At 58.6% G+C, this 12,563-nt stretch overlaps 6 non-coding genes across 6 annotated transcripts; all 6 read right to left on the reverse strand.

Annotated features, from left to right (window-relative positions):
* Positions 1 to 1,059: 1,059 nt before the first annotated feature.
* Positions 1,060 to 1,178, reverse strand: LOC145426886 (5S ribosomal RNA). Its single transcript, XR_013907607.1, has one exon. It is a non-coding gene; the product is annotated as a 5S ribosomal RNA (ribosomal RNA).
* Positions 1,179 to 3,851: 2,673 nt separating this feature from the next.
* Positions 3,852 to 3,970, reverse strand: LOC145427560 (5S ribosomal RNA). The gene has a single exon (XR_013908102.1). It is a non-coding gene; the product is annotated as a 5S ribosomal RNA (ribosomal RNA).
* Positions 3,971 to 5,303: 1,333 nt separating this feature from the next.
* Positions 5,304 to 5,422, reverse strand: LOC145427561 (5S ribosomal RNA). Its single transcript, XR_013908103.1, has one exon. It is a non-coding gene; the product is annotated as a 5S ribosomal RNA (ribosomal RNA).
* A 1,923-nt stretch (positions 5,423 to 7,345) lies between these two features.
* On the reverse strand, positions 7,346 to 7,464 carry LOC145426675 (5S ribosomal RNA). Its single transcript, XR_013907386.1, has one exon. It is a non-coding gene; the product is annotated as a 5S ribosomal RNA (ribosomal RNA).
* A 1,889-nt stretch (positions 7,465 to 9,353) lies between these two features.
* LOC145426887 (5S ribosomal RNA) lies at positions 9,354 to 9,472 on the reverse strand. The gene has a single exon (XR_013907608.1). It is a non-coding gene; the product is annotated as a 5S ribosomal RNA (ribosomal RNA).
* Positions 9,473 to 11,751: 2,279 nt separating this feature from the next.
* LOC145427562 (5S ribosomal RNA) lies at positions 11,752 to 11,870 on the reverse strand. The gene has a single exon (XR_013908104.1). It is a non-coding gene; the product is annotated as a 5S ribosomal RNA (ribosomal RNA).
* Positions 11,871 to 12,563: the final 693 nt, after the last annotated feature.

Consider the following 12,563-nt stretch of genomic DNA (forward strand, 5'->3'; position numbering starts at 1 on the left):
GTGGTGTAGTGGCCTCAGCCAGCAGCCACAGGCCCTGGTGTGGTGTAAGTGGCCTGAGCCAGCAGCCACAGGCCCTGGTGTGGTGTATGTGGCCTCAGCCAGAAGCCACAGGCACTGGTGTGGTGTAAGTGCCCTCAGCCAGCAGCCACAGGCCCTGGTGTGGTGTAAGTGACCTCAGCCAGCAGCCACAGGCCCTGGTGTGGTGTAAGTGGCCTCAGCCAGCAGCCACAGGCCCTGGTGTGGTGTAAGTGGCCTCAGCCAGTGCCACAGGCCCTGGTGTGGTGTAAGTGGCCTGAGCAAGAGTCACAGACCCTGGTGTGGTGTAATTGGCCTCAATAGCAACTAATGCCCTGGTGTGGTGTAGGTGGCCTCAGCCAGCAGCCACAGGCCCTGGTGTGGTGTAAGTGGCCTCAGCCAGTGCCACAGGCCCTGGTGTGGTGTAAGTGGCCTGAGCAAGAGCCACAGGCCCTGGTGTGGTGTAAGTGGCCTCAGCCAGCAGCCACAGGCCCTGGTGTGGTGTAAGTGGCCTGAGCAAGAGCCACAGGCCCTGGTGTAGTGTAAGTGGCCTCAGCCAGAAGCCACAGGCACTGGTGTGGTGTAAGTGCCCTCAGCCAGCAGCCACAGGCCCTGGTGTGGTGTAAGTGACCTCAGCCAGCAGCCACAGGCCCTGGTGTGGTGTAAGTGGCCTCAGCCAGCAGCCACAGGCCCTGGTGTGGTGTAAGTGGCCTCAGCCAGTGCCACAGGCCCTGGTGTGGTGTAAGTGGCCTGAGCAAGAGTCACAGACCCTGGTGTGGTGTAATTGGCCTCAATAGCAACTAATGCCCTGGTGTGGTGTAGGTGGCCTCAGCCTGCAGCCACAGGCCCTGATGTGGTGTAAGTGGCCCCAGCCGGTCACTCAGGCCCTGGTGTGGTGTAGGTGGCATCAGCTAGCAGCACAAGACATTGGAAAAGAGCCAAAATCAATGTCGTTAATGTGCCCTCATTAATGGGCAGCTGCTTTTGGTCTTTTAATACACCCCTTCTCTGGATCAAAAGCGGTTCAATGACATGAAAATGAAAGGCTTACAGCACCAGGTATTCCCAGGTAGTCTCCCATCCAAGTACTAACCAAGCCCAGCCCTGTTTAGCTTCCGAGATCAGACGAGGTCGGGCATGCTCAGGGTGGTATGGCCGTAAGCTGCTGGCCCCAGCACAATGTCTCAATTTATGGATTCAACTGATTAGGTGGCAAGTACCTGAAGTTACGAAGACAATCCTTTAACCATACCTGCATGTTTGCATAATACCCTAACCCAAAGGCTCAGTTTAGCATTTATCTAACAGCACAGGCCCTGGATTGTTGAAGATGGCCTCAGGAACCAGCACAGGGCCTGGTGTGTTGTACATGGCCACAGCTAGCAGCACAGGGCCTGGTTTGGTGAAGATGGCCTCGGCCAGAAGCGCAGGGCCTGGTGTGATGTGAGTGGCCTGAGCAAGAGCCACAGGCCCTGGTGTGGTGTAAGTGGCCTCAGCCAGAAGCCACAGGCACTGGTGTGGTGTAAGTGGCCTCAGCCAGCAGCCACAGGACCTGGTGTGGTGTAAGTGGCCTCAGCCAGCAGCCACAGGCCCTGGTGTGGTGTAAGTGGCCTCAGCCAGCAGCCACAGGCCCTGGTGTGGTGTAAGTGGCCTCAGCCAGCAGCCACAGGCCCTGGTGTGGTGTAAGTGGCCTCAGCCAGAGCCACAGGCCCTGGTGTAGTGTAAGTGGCCTCAGCCAGTGCCACAGGCCCTGGTGTGGTGTAAGTGGCCTGAGCAAGAGCCACAGACCCTGGTGTGGTGTAATTGGCCTCAATAGCAACTAATGCCCTGTTGTGGTGTATGTGGCCTCAGCCAGCAGCCACAGGCCCTGGTGTGGTGTAAGTGGCCTCAGCCAGTGCCACAGGCCCTGGTGTGGTGTAAGGGGCCTCAATAGCAACTAATGCCCTGGTGTGGTGTAAGTGGCCTCAGCCAGCAGCCACAGGCACTGGTGTGGTGTAAGTGGCCTCAGCCAGCAGCCACAGGCCCTGGTGTGGTGTAAGTGGCCTCAGCCAGCAGCCACAGGCCCTGGTGTGGTGTAAGTGGCCTGAGCCAGCAGCCACAGGCCCTGGTGTGGTGTAAGTGGCCTCAGCCAGAAGCCACAGGCACTGGTGTGGTGTAAGTGCCCTCAGCCAGCAGCCACAGGCCCTGGTGTGGTGTAAGTGACCTCAGCCAGCAGCCACAGGCCCTGGTGTGGTGTAAGTGGCCTCAGCCAGCAGCCACAGGCCCTGGTGTGGTGTAAGTGGCCTCAGCCAGTGCCACAGGCCCTGGTGTGGTGTAAGTGGCCTGAGCAAGAGTCACAGACCCTGGTGTGGTGTAATTGGCCTCAATAGCAACTAATGCCCTGGTGTGGTGTAGGTGGCCTCAGCCAGCAGCCACAGGCCCTGGTGTGGTGTAAGTGGCCTCAGCCAGTGCCACAGGCCCTGGTGTGGTGTAAGTGGCCTGAGCAAGAGCCACAGGCCCTGGTGTGGTGTAAGTGGCCTCAGCCAGCAGCCACAGGCCTTGGTGTGGTGTAAGTGGCCTGAGCAAGAGCCACAGGCCCTGGTGTGGTGTAAGTGGCCTCAGCCAGAAGCCACAGGCACTGGTGTGGTGTAAGTGCCCTCAGCCAGCAGCCACAGGCCCTGGTGTGGTGTAAGTGACCTCAGCCAGCAGCCACAGGCCCTGGTGTGGTGTAAGTGGCCTCAGCCAGCAGCCACAGGCCCTGGTGTGGTGTAAGTGGCCTCAGCCAGTGCCACAGGCCCTGGTGTGGTGTAAGTGGCCTGAGCAAGAGCCACAGACCCTGGTGTGGTGTAATTGGCCTCAATAGCAACTAATGCCCTGGTGTGGTGTAAGTGGCCTCAGCCAGCAGCCACAGGCCCTGGTGTGGTGTAAGTGGCCTCAGCCAGCAGCCACAGGCCCTGGTGTGGTGTAAGTGGCCTCAGCCAGCAGCCACAGGCCCTGGTGTGGTGTAAGTGGCCTCAGCCAGAGCCACAGGCCCTGGTGTGGTGTAAGTGGCCTCAGCCAGTGCCACAGGCCCTGGTGTGGTGTAAGTGGCCTGAGCAAGAGCCAAAGACCCTGGTGTGGTGTAATTGGCCTCAATAGCAACTTATGCCCTGGTGTGGTGTAAGTGGCCTCAGCCAGCAGCCACAGGCCCTGGTGTGGTGTAAGTGGCCTCAATAGCAACTAATGCCCTGGTGTGGTGTAAGTGGCCTCAGCCAGCAGCCACAGGCCCTGGTGTGGTGTAAGTGGCCTCAGCCAGCAGCCACAGGCCCTGGTGTGGTGTAAGTGGCCTGAGCAAGAGCCACAGGCCCTGGTGTGGTGTAAGTGGCCTCAGCCAGAAGCCACAGGCACTGGTGTGGTGTAAGGGGCCTCAATAGCAACTAATGCCCTGGTGTGGTGTAAGTGACCTCAGCCAGCAGCCACAGGCCCTGGTGTGGTGTAAGTGGCCTCAGCCAGCAGCCACAGGCCCTGGTGTGGTGTAAGTGGCCTCAGCCAGTGCCACAGACCCTGGTGTGGTGTAATTGGCCTCAATAGCAACTAATGCCCTGGTGTGGTGTAAGTGGCCTCAGCCAGCAGCCACAGGCCCTGGTGTGGTGTAAGTGGCCTCAGCCAGCAGCCACAGGCCCTGATGTGGTGTAAGTGGCCCCAGCCGGTCACTCAGGCCCTGGTGTGGTGTAGGTGGCATCAGCTAGCAGCACAAGACATTGGAAAACAGCCAAAAGCAATGTCGTTAATGTGCCCTCATTAATGGGCAGCTGCTTTTGGTCTTTTAATACACCCCTTCTCTGGATCAAAAGCGGTTCAATGACATGAAAATGAAAGGCTTACAGCACCAGGTATTCCCAGGTAGTCTCCCATCCAAGTACTAACCAAGCCCAGCCCTGCTTAGCTTCCGAGATCAGACGAGGTCGGGCGTGCTCAGGGTGGTATGGCCGTAAGCTGCTGGCCCCAGCACAATGTCTCAATTTATGGATTCAACTGATTAGGTGGCAAGTACCTGAAGTTACGAAGACAATCCTTTAACCATACCTGCATGTTTGCATAATACCCTAACCCAAAGGCTCAGTTTAGCATTTATCTAACAGCACAGGCCCTGGATTGTTGAAGATGGCCTCAGGAACCAGCACAGGGCCTGGTGTGTTGTACATGGCCACAGCTAGCAGCACAGGGCCTGGTGTGATGTGAGTGGCCTCGGCCAGAAGCCACAGGCACTGGTGTGGTGTAAGTGGCCTCAGCCAGCAGCCACAGGCCCTGGTGTGGTGTAAGTGGCCTCAGCCAGCAGCCACAGGCCCTGGTGTGGTGTAAGTGGCCTCAGCCAGCAGCCACAGGCCCTGGTGTGGTGTAAGTGGCCTCAGCCAGAGCCACAGGTCCTGGTGTGGTGTAAGTGGCCTCAGCCAGTGCCACAGGCCCTGGTGTGGTGTAAGTGGCCTCAGCCAGAAGCCACAGGCCCTGGTGTGGTGTAAGTGGCCTCAGCCAGCAGCCACAGGCCCTGGTGTGGTGTAATTGGCCTCAGCCAGAGCCACAGGTCCTGGTGTGGTGTAAGTGGCCTCAGCCAGTGCCACAGGCCCTGGTGTGGTGTAAGTGGCCTGAGCAAGAGCCACAGACCCTGGTGTGGTGTAATTGGCCTCAATAGCAACTAATGCCCTGGTGTGGTGTAGGTGGCCTCAGCCAGCAGCCACAGGCCCTGGTGTGGTGTAAGTGGCCTCAATAGCAACTAATGCCCTGGTGTGGTGTAAGTGGCCTCAGCCAGCAGCCACAGGCCCTGGTGTGGTGTAAGTGGCCTCAGCCAGAGCCACAGGTCCTGGTGTGGTGTAAGGGGCCTCAATAGCAACTAATGCCCTGGTGTGGTGTAAGTGACCTCAGCCAGCAGCCACAGGCCCTGGTGTGGTGTAAGTGGCCTCAGCCAGCAGCCACAGGCCCTGGTGTGGTGTAAGTGGCCTCAGCCAGCAGCCACAGACCCTGGTGTGGTGTAATTGGCCTCAATAGCAACTAATGCCCTGGTGTGGTGTAAGTGGCCTCAGCCAGCTGCCACAGGCCCTGGTGTGGTGTAAGTGGCCTCAGCCAGCAGCCACAGGCCCTGATGTGGTGTAAGTGGCCCCAGCCGGTCACTCAGGCCCTGGTGTGGTGTAGGTGGCATCAGCTAGCAGCACAAGACATTGGAAAACAGCCAAAAGCAATGTCGTTAATGTGCCCTCATTAATGGGCAGCTGCTTTTGGTCTTTTAATACACCCCTTCTCTGGATCAAAAGCGGTTCAATGACATGAAAATGAAAGGCTTACAGCACCAGGTATTCCCAGGTAGTCTCCCATCCAAGTACTAACCAAGCCCAGCCCTGCTTAGCTTCCGAGATCAGACGAGGTCGGGCGTGCTCAGGGTGGTATGGCCGTAAGCTGCTGGCCCCAGCACAATGTCTCAATTTATGGATTCAACTGATTAGGTGGCAAGTACCTGAAGTTACGAAGACAATCCTTTAACCATACCTGCATGTTTGCATAATACCCTAACCCAAAGGCTCAGTTTAGCATTTATCTAACAGCACAGGCCCTGGATTGTTGAAGATGGCCTCAGGAACCAGCACAGGGCCTGGTGTGTTGTACATGGCCACAGCTAGCAGCACAGGGCCTGGTGTGATGTGAGTGGCCTGAGCCAGAAGCCACAGGCACTGGTGTGGTGTAAGTGGCCTCAGCCAGCAGCCACAGGCCCTGGTGTGGTGTAAGTGGCCTCAGCCAGCAGCCACAGGCCCTGGTGTGGTGTAAGTGGCCTCAGCCAGCAGCCACAGGCCCTGGTGTGGTGTAAGTGGCCTCAGCCAGAGCCACAGGTCCTGGTGTGGTGTAAGTGGCCTCAGCCAGTGCCACAGGCCCTGGTGTGGTGTAAGTGGCCTCAGCCAGAAGCCACAGGCCCTGGTGTGGTGTAAGTGGCCTCAGCCAGCAGCCACAGGCCCTGGTGTGGTGTAATTGGCCTCAGCCAGAGCCACAGGTCCTGGTGTGGTGTAAGTGGCCTCAGCCAGTGCCACAGGCCCTGGTGTGGTGTAAGTGGCCTGAGCAAGAGCCACAGACCCTGGTGTGGTGTAATTGGCCTCAATAGCAACTAATGCCCTGGTGTGGTGTAGGTGGCCTCAGCCAGCAGCCACAGGCCCTGGTGTGGTGTAAGTGGCCTCAATAGCAACTAATGCCCTGGTGTGGTGTAAGTGGCCTCAGCCAGCAGCCACAGGCCCTGGTGTGGTGTAAGTGGCCTCAGCCAGAGCCACAGGTCCGGGTGTGGTGTAAGTGGCCTCAGCCAGAGCCACAGGTCCTGGTGTGGTGTAAGTGGCCTCAGCCAGTGCCACAGGCCCTGGTGTGGTGTAAGTGGCCTCAGCCAGCAGCCACAGGCCCTGGTGTGGTGTAAGTGGCCTCAGCCAGCAGCCACAGGCCCTGGTGTGGTGTAAGTGGCCTCAGCCAGCAGCCACAGGCCCTGGTGTGGTGTAAGTGGCCTCAGCCAGAGCCACAGGTCCTGGTGTGGTGTAAGTGGCCTCAGCCAGTGCCACAGGCCCTGGTGTGGTGTAAGTGGCCTGAGCAAGAGCCACAGACCCTGTTGTGGTGTAATTGGCCTCAATAGCAACTAAGGCCCTGGTGTGGTGTAGGTGGCCTCAGCCAGCAGCCACAGGCCCTGGTGTGGTGTAAGTGGCCTCAGCCAGTGCCACAGGCCCTGGTGTGGTGTAAGTGGCCTGAGCAAGAGCCACAGGCCCTGGTGTGGTGTAGGTGGCCTCAGCCAGCAGCCACAGGCCCTGGTGTGGTGTAAGTGGCCTGAGCAAGAGCCACAGGCCCTGGTGTGGTGTAAGTGGCCTCAGCCAGAAGCCACAGGCACTGGTGTGGTGTAAGTGCCCTCAGCCAGCAGCCACAGGCCCTGGTGTGGTGTAAGTGACCTCAGCCAGCAGCCACAGGCCCTGGTGTGGTGTAAGTGGCCTCAGCCAGCAGCCACAGGCCCTGGTGTGGTGTAAGTGGCCTCAGCCAGTGCCACAGGCCCTGGTGTGGTGTAAGTGGCCTGAGCAAGAGTCACAGACCCTGGTGTGGTGTAATTGGCCTCAATAGCAACTAATGCCCTGGTGTGGTGTAGGTGGCCTCAGCCAGCAGCCACAGGCCCTGATGTGGTGTAAGTGGCCCCAGCCGGTCACTCAGGCCCTGGTGTGGTGTAGGTGGCATCAGCTAGCAGCACAAGACATTGGAAAAGAGCCAAAATCAATGTCGTTAATGTGCCCTCATTAATGGGCAGCTGCTTTTGGTCTTTTAATACACCCCTTCTCTGGATCAAAAGCGGTTCAATGACATGAAAATGAAAGGCTTACAGCACCAGGTATTCCCAGGTAGTCTCCCATCCAAGTACTAACCAAGCCCAGCCCTGCTTAGCTTCCGAGATCAGACGAGGTCGGGCATGCTCAGGGTGGTATGGCCGTAAGCTGCTGGCCCCAGCACAATGTCTCAATTTATGGATTCAACTGATTAGGTGGCAAGTACCTGAAGTTACGAAGACAATCCTTTAACCATACCTGCATGTTTGCATAATACCCTAACCCAAAGGCTCAGTTTAGCATTTATCTAACAGCACAGGCCCTGGATTGTTGAAGATGGCCTCAGGAACCAGCACAGGGCCTGGTGTGTTGTACATGGCCACAGCTAGCAACACAGGGCCTGGTTTGGTGAAGATGGCCTCGGCCAGAAGCGCAGGGCCTGGTGTGATGTGAGTGGCCTGAGCAAGAGCCACAGGCCCTGGTGTGGTGTAAGTGGCCTCAGCCAGAAGCCACAGGCACTGGTGTGGTGTAAGTGGCCTCAGCCAGCAGCCACAGGCCCTGGTGTGGTGTAAGTGGCCTCAGCCAGCAGCCACAGGCCCTGGTGTGGTGTAAGTGGCCTCAGCCAGCAGCCACAGGCCCTGGTGTGGTGTAAGTGGCCTCAGCCAGCAGCCACAGGCCCTGGTGTGGTGTAAGTGGCCTCAGCCAGAGCCACAGGCCCTGGTGTAGTGTAAGTGGCCTCAGCCAGTGCCACAGGCCCTGGTGTGGTGTAAGTGGCCTGAGCAAGAGCCACAGACCCTGGTGTGGTGTAAGTGGCCTCAATAGCAACTAATGCCCTGGTGTGGTGTAGGTGGCCTCAGCCAGCAGCCACAGGCCCTGGTGTGGTGTAAGTGGCCTCAGCCAGCAGCCACAGGCACTGGTGTGGTGTAAGTGGCCTCAGCCAGCAGCCACAGGCACTGGTGTGGTGTAAGTGGCCTCAGCCAGCAGCCACAGGCACTGGTGTGGTGTAAGTGGCCTCAGCCAGCAGCCACAGGCCCTGGTGTGGTGTAAGTGGCCTGAGCCAGCAGCCACAGGCCCTGGTGTGGTGTAAGTGGCCTCAGCCAGAAGCCACAGGCACTGGTGTGGTGTAAGTGCCCTCAGCCAGCAGCCACAGGCCCTGGTGTGGTGTAAGTGACCTCAGCCAGCAGCCACAGGCCCTGGTGTGGTGTAAGTGGCCTCAGCCAGCAGCCACAGGCCCTGGTGTGGTGTAAGTGGCCTCAGCCAGTGCCACAGGCCCTGGTGTGGTGTAAGTGGCCTGAGCAAGAGTCACAGACCCTGGTGTGGTGTAATTGGCCTCAATAGCAACTAATGCCCTGGTGTGGTGTAGGTGGCCTCAGCCAGCAGCCACAGGCCCTGGTGTGGTGTAAGTGGCCTCAGCCAGTGCCACAGGCCCTGGTGTGGTGTAAGTGGCCTGAGCAAGAGCCACAGGCCCTGGTGTGGTGTAAGTGGCCTCAGCCAGCAGCCACAGGCCCTGGTGTGGTGTAAGTGGCCTGAGCAAGAGCCACAGGCCCTGGTGTGGTGTAAGTCGCCTCAGCCAGAAGCCACAGGCACTGGTGTGGTGTAAGTGCCCTCAGCCAGCAGCCACAGGCCCTGGTGTGGTGTAAGTGACCTCAGCCAGCAGCCACAGGCCCTGGTGTGGTGTAAGTGGCCTCAGCCAGCAGCCACAGGCCCTGGTGTGGTGTAAGTGGCCTCAGCCAGTGCCACAGGCCCTGGTGTGGTGTAAGTGGCCTGAGCAAGAGTCACAGACCCTGGTGTGGTGTAATTGGCCTCAATAGCAACTAATGCCCTGGTGTGGTGTAGGTGGCCTCAGCCTGCAGCCACAGGCCCTGATGTGGTGTAAGTGGCCCCAGCCGGTCACTCAGGCCCTGGTGTGGTGTAGGTGGCATCAGCTAGCAGCACAAGACATTGGAAAAGAGCCAAAATCAATGTCGTTAATGTGCCCTCATTAATGGGCAGCTGCTTTTGGTCTTTTAATACACCCCTTCTCTGGATCAAAAGCGGTTCAATGACATGAAAATGAAAGGCTTACAGCACCAGGTATTCCCAGGTAGTCTCCCATCCAAGTACTAACCAAGCCCAGCCCTGTTTAGCTTCCGAGATCAGACGAGGTCGGGCATGCTCAGGGTGGTATGGCCGTAAGCTGCTGGCCCCAGCACAATGTCTCAATTTATGGATTCAACTGATTAGGTGGCAAGTACCTGAAGTTACGAAGACAATCCTTTAACCATACCTGCATGTTTGCATAATACCCTAACCCAAAGGCTCAGTTTAGCATTTATCTAACAGCACAGGCCCTGGATTGTTGAAGATGGCCTCAGGAACCAGCACAGGGCCTGGTGTGTTGTACATGGCCACAGCTAGCAGCACAGGGCCTGGTTTGGTGAAGATGGCCTCGGCCAGAAGCGCAGGGCCTGGTGTGATGTGAGTGGCCTGAGCAAGAGCCACAGGCCCTGGTGTGGTGTAAGTGGCCTCAGCCAGAAGCCACAGGCACTGGTGTGGTGTAAGTGGCCTCAGCCAGTAGCCACAGGCCCTGGTGTGGTGTAAGTGGCCTCAGCCAGCAGCCACAGGCCCTGGTGTGGTGTAAGTGGCCTCAGCCAGCAGCCACAGGCCCTGGTGTGGTGTAAGTGGCCTCAGCCAGCAGCCACAGGCCCTGGTGTGGTGTAAGTGGCCTCAGCCAGAGCCACAGGCCCTGGTGTAGTGTAAGTGGCCTCAGCCAGTGCCACAGGCCCTGGTGTGGTGTAAGTGGCCTGAGCAAGAGCCACAGACCCTGGTGTGGTGTAATTGGCCTCAATAGCAACTAATGCCCTGTTGTGGTGTATGTGGCCTCAGCCAGCAGCCACAGGCCCTGGTGTGGTGTAAGTGGCCTCAGCCAGTGCCACAGGCCCTGGTGTGGTGTAAGGGGCCTCATTAGCAACTAATGCCCTGGTGTGGTGTAAGTGGCCTCAGCCAGCAGCCACAGGCACTGGTGTGGTGTAAGTGGCCTCAGCCAGCAGCCACAGGCCCTGGTGTGGTGTAAGTGGCCTCAGCCAGCAGCCACAGGCCCTGGTGTGGTGTAAGTGGCCTGAGCCAGCAGCCACAGGCCCTGGTGTGGTGTAAGTGGCCTCAGCCAGAAGCCACAGGCACTGGTGTGGTGTAAGTGCCCTCAGCCAGCAGCCACAGGCCCTGGTGTGGTGTAAGTGACCTCAGCCAGCAGCCACAGGCCCTGGTGTGGTGTAAGTGGCCTCAGCCAGCAGCCACAGGCCCTGGTGTGGTGTAAGTGGCCTCAGCCAGTGCCACAGGCCCTGGTGTGGTGTAAGTGGCCTGAGCAAGAGTCACAGACCCTGGTGTGGTGTAATTGGCCTCAATAGCAACTAATGCCCTGGTGTGGTGTAGGTGGCCTCAGCCAGCAGCCACAGGCCCTGGTGTGGTGTAAGTGGCCTCAGCCAGTGCCACAGGCCCTGGTGTGGTGTAAGTGGCCTGAGCAAGAGCCACAGGCCCTGGTGTGGTGTAAGTGGCCTCAGCCAGCAGCCACAGGCCTTGGTGTGGTGTAAGTGGCCTGAGCAAGAGCCACAGGCCCTGGTGTGGTGTAAGTGGCCTCAGCCAGAAGCCACAGGCACTGGTGTGGTGTAAGTGGCCTCAGCCAGTGCCACAGGCCCTGGTGTGGTGTAAGTGGCCTGAGCAAGAGCCACAGGCCCTGGTGTGGTGTAAGTGGCCTCAGCCAGCAGCCACAGGCCTTGGTGTGGTGTAAGTGGCCTGAGCAAGAGCCACAGGCCCTGGTGTGGTGTAAGTGGCCTCAGCCAGCAGCCACAGGCCCTGGTGTGGTGTAAGTGACCTCAGCCAGCAGCCACAGGCCCTGGTGTGGTGTAAGTGGCCTCAGCCAGCAGCCACAGGCCCTGGTGTGGTGTAAGTGGCCTCAGCCAGTGCCACAGGCCCTGGTGTGGTGTAAGTGGCCTGAGCAAGAGTCACAGACCCTGGTGTGGTGTAATTGGCCTCAATAGCAACTAATGCCCTGGTGTGGTGTAGGTGGCCTCAGCCAGCAGCCACAGGCCCTGGTGTGGTGTAAGTGGCCTCAGCCAGTGCCACAGGCCCTGGTGTGGTGTAAGTGGCCTGAGCAAGAGCCACAGACCCTGGTGTGGTGTAATTGGCCTCAATAGCAACTAATGCCCTGGTGTGGTGTAAGTGGCCTCAGCCAGCAGCCACAGGCCCTGGTGTGGTGTAAGTGGCCTCAGCCAGCAGCCACAGGCCCTGATGTGGTGTAAGTGGCCCCAGCCGGTCACTCAGGCCCTGGTGTGGTGTCGGTGGCATCAGCTAGCAGCACAAGACATTGGAAAACAGCCAAAAGCAATGTCGTTAATGTGCCCTCATTAATGGGCAGCTGCTTTTGGTCTTTTAATACACCCCTTCTCTGGATCAAAAGCGGTTCAATGACATGAAAATGAAAGGCTTACAGCACCAGGTATTCCCAGGTAGTCTCCCATCCAAGTACTAACCAAGCCCAGCCCTGCTTAGCTTCCGAGATCAGACGAGGTCGGGCGTGCTCAGGGTGGTATGGCCGTAAGCTGCTGGCCCCAGCACAATGTCTCAATTTATGGATTCAACTGATTAGGTGGCAAGTACCTGAAGTTACGAAGACAATCCTTTAACCATACCTGCATGTTTGCATAATACCCTAACCCAAAGGCTCAGTTTAGCATTTATCTAACAGCACAGGCCATGGATTGTTGAAGATGGCCTCAGGAACCAGCACAGGGCCTGGTGTGTTGTACATGGCCACAGCTAGCAGCACAGGGCCTGGTTTGGTGAAGATGGCCTCGGCCAGAAGCGCAGGGCCTGGTGTGATGTGAGTGGCCTGAGCAAGAGCCACAGGCCCTGGTGTGGTGTAAGTGGCCTCAGCCAGAAGCCACAGGCACTGGTGTGGTGTAAGTGGCCTCAGCCAGCAGCCACAGGCCCTGGTGTGGTGTAAGTGGCCTCAGCCAGCAGCCACAGGCCCTGGTGTGGTGTAAGTGGCCTCAGCCAGCAGCCACAGGCCCTGGTGTGGTGTAAGTGGCCTCAGCCAGAGCCACAGGCCCTGGTGTGGTGTAAGTGGCCTCAGCCAGTGCCACAGGCCCTGGTGTGGTGTAAGTGGCCTCAATAGCAACTTATGCCCTGGTGTGGTGTAAGTGGCCTCAGCCAGCAGCCACAGGCCCTGGTGTGGTGTAAGTGGCCTCAGCCAGCAGCCACAGGCCCTGGTGTGGTGTAAGTGGCCTGAGCAAG

The sequence above is a fragment of the Astatotilapia calliptera genome, chromosome 3 (genome assembly GCF_964374335.1).
Source record: "Astatotilapia calliptera chromosome 3, fAstCal68.1, whole genome shotgun sequence".
Classification (NCBI taxonomy): Eukaryota; Metazoa; Chordata; class Actinopteri; order Cichliformes; family Cichlidae; genus Astatotilapia; species Astatotilapia calliptera.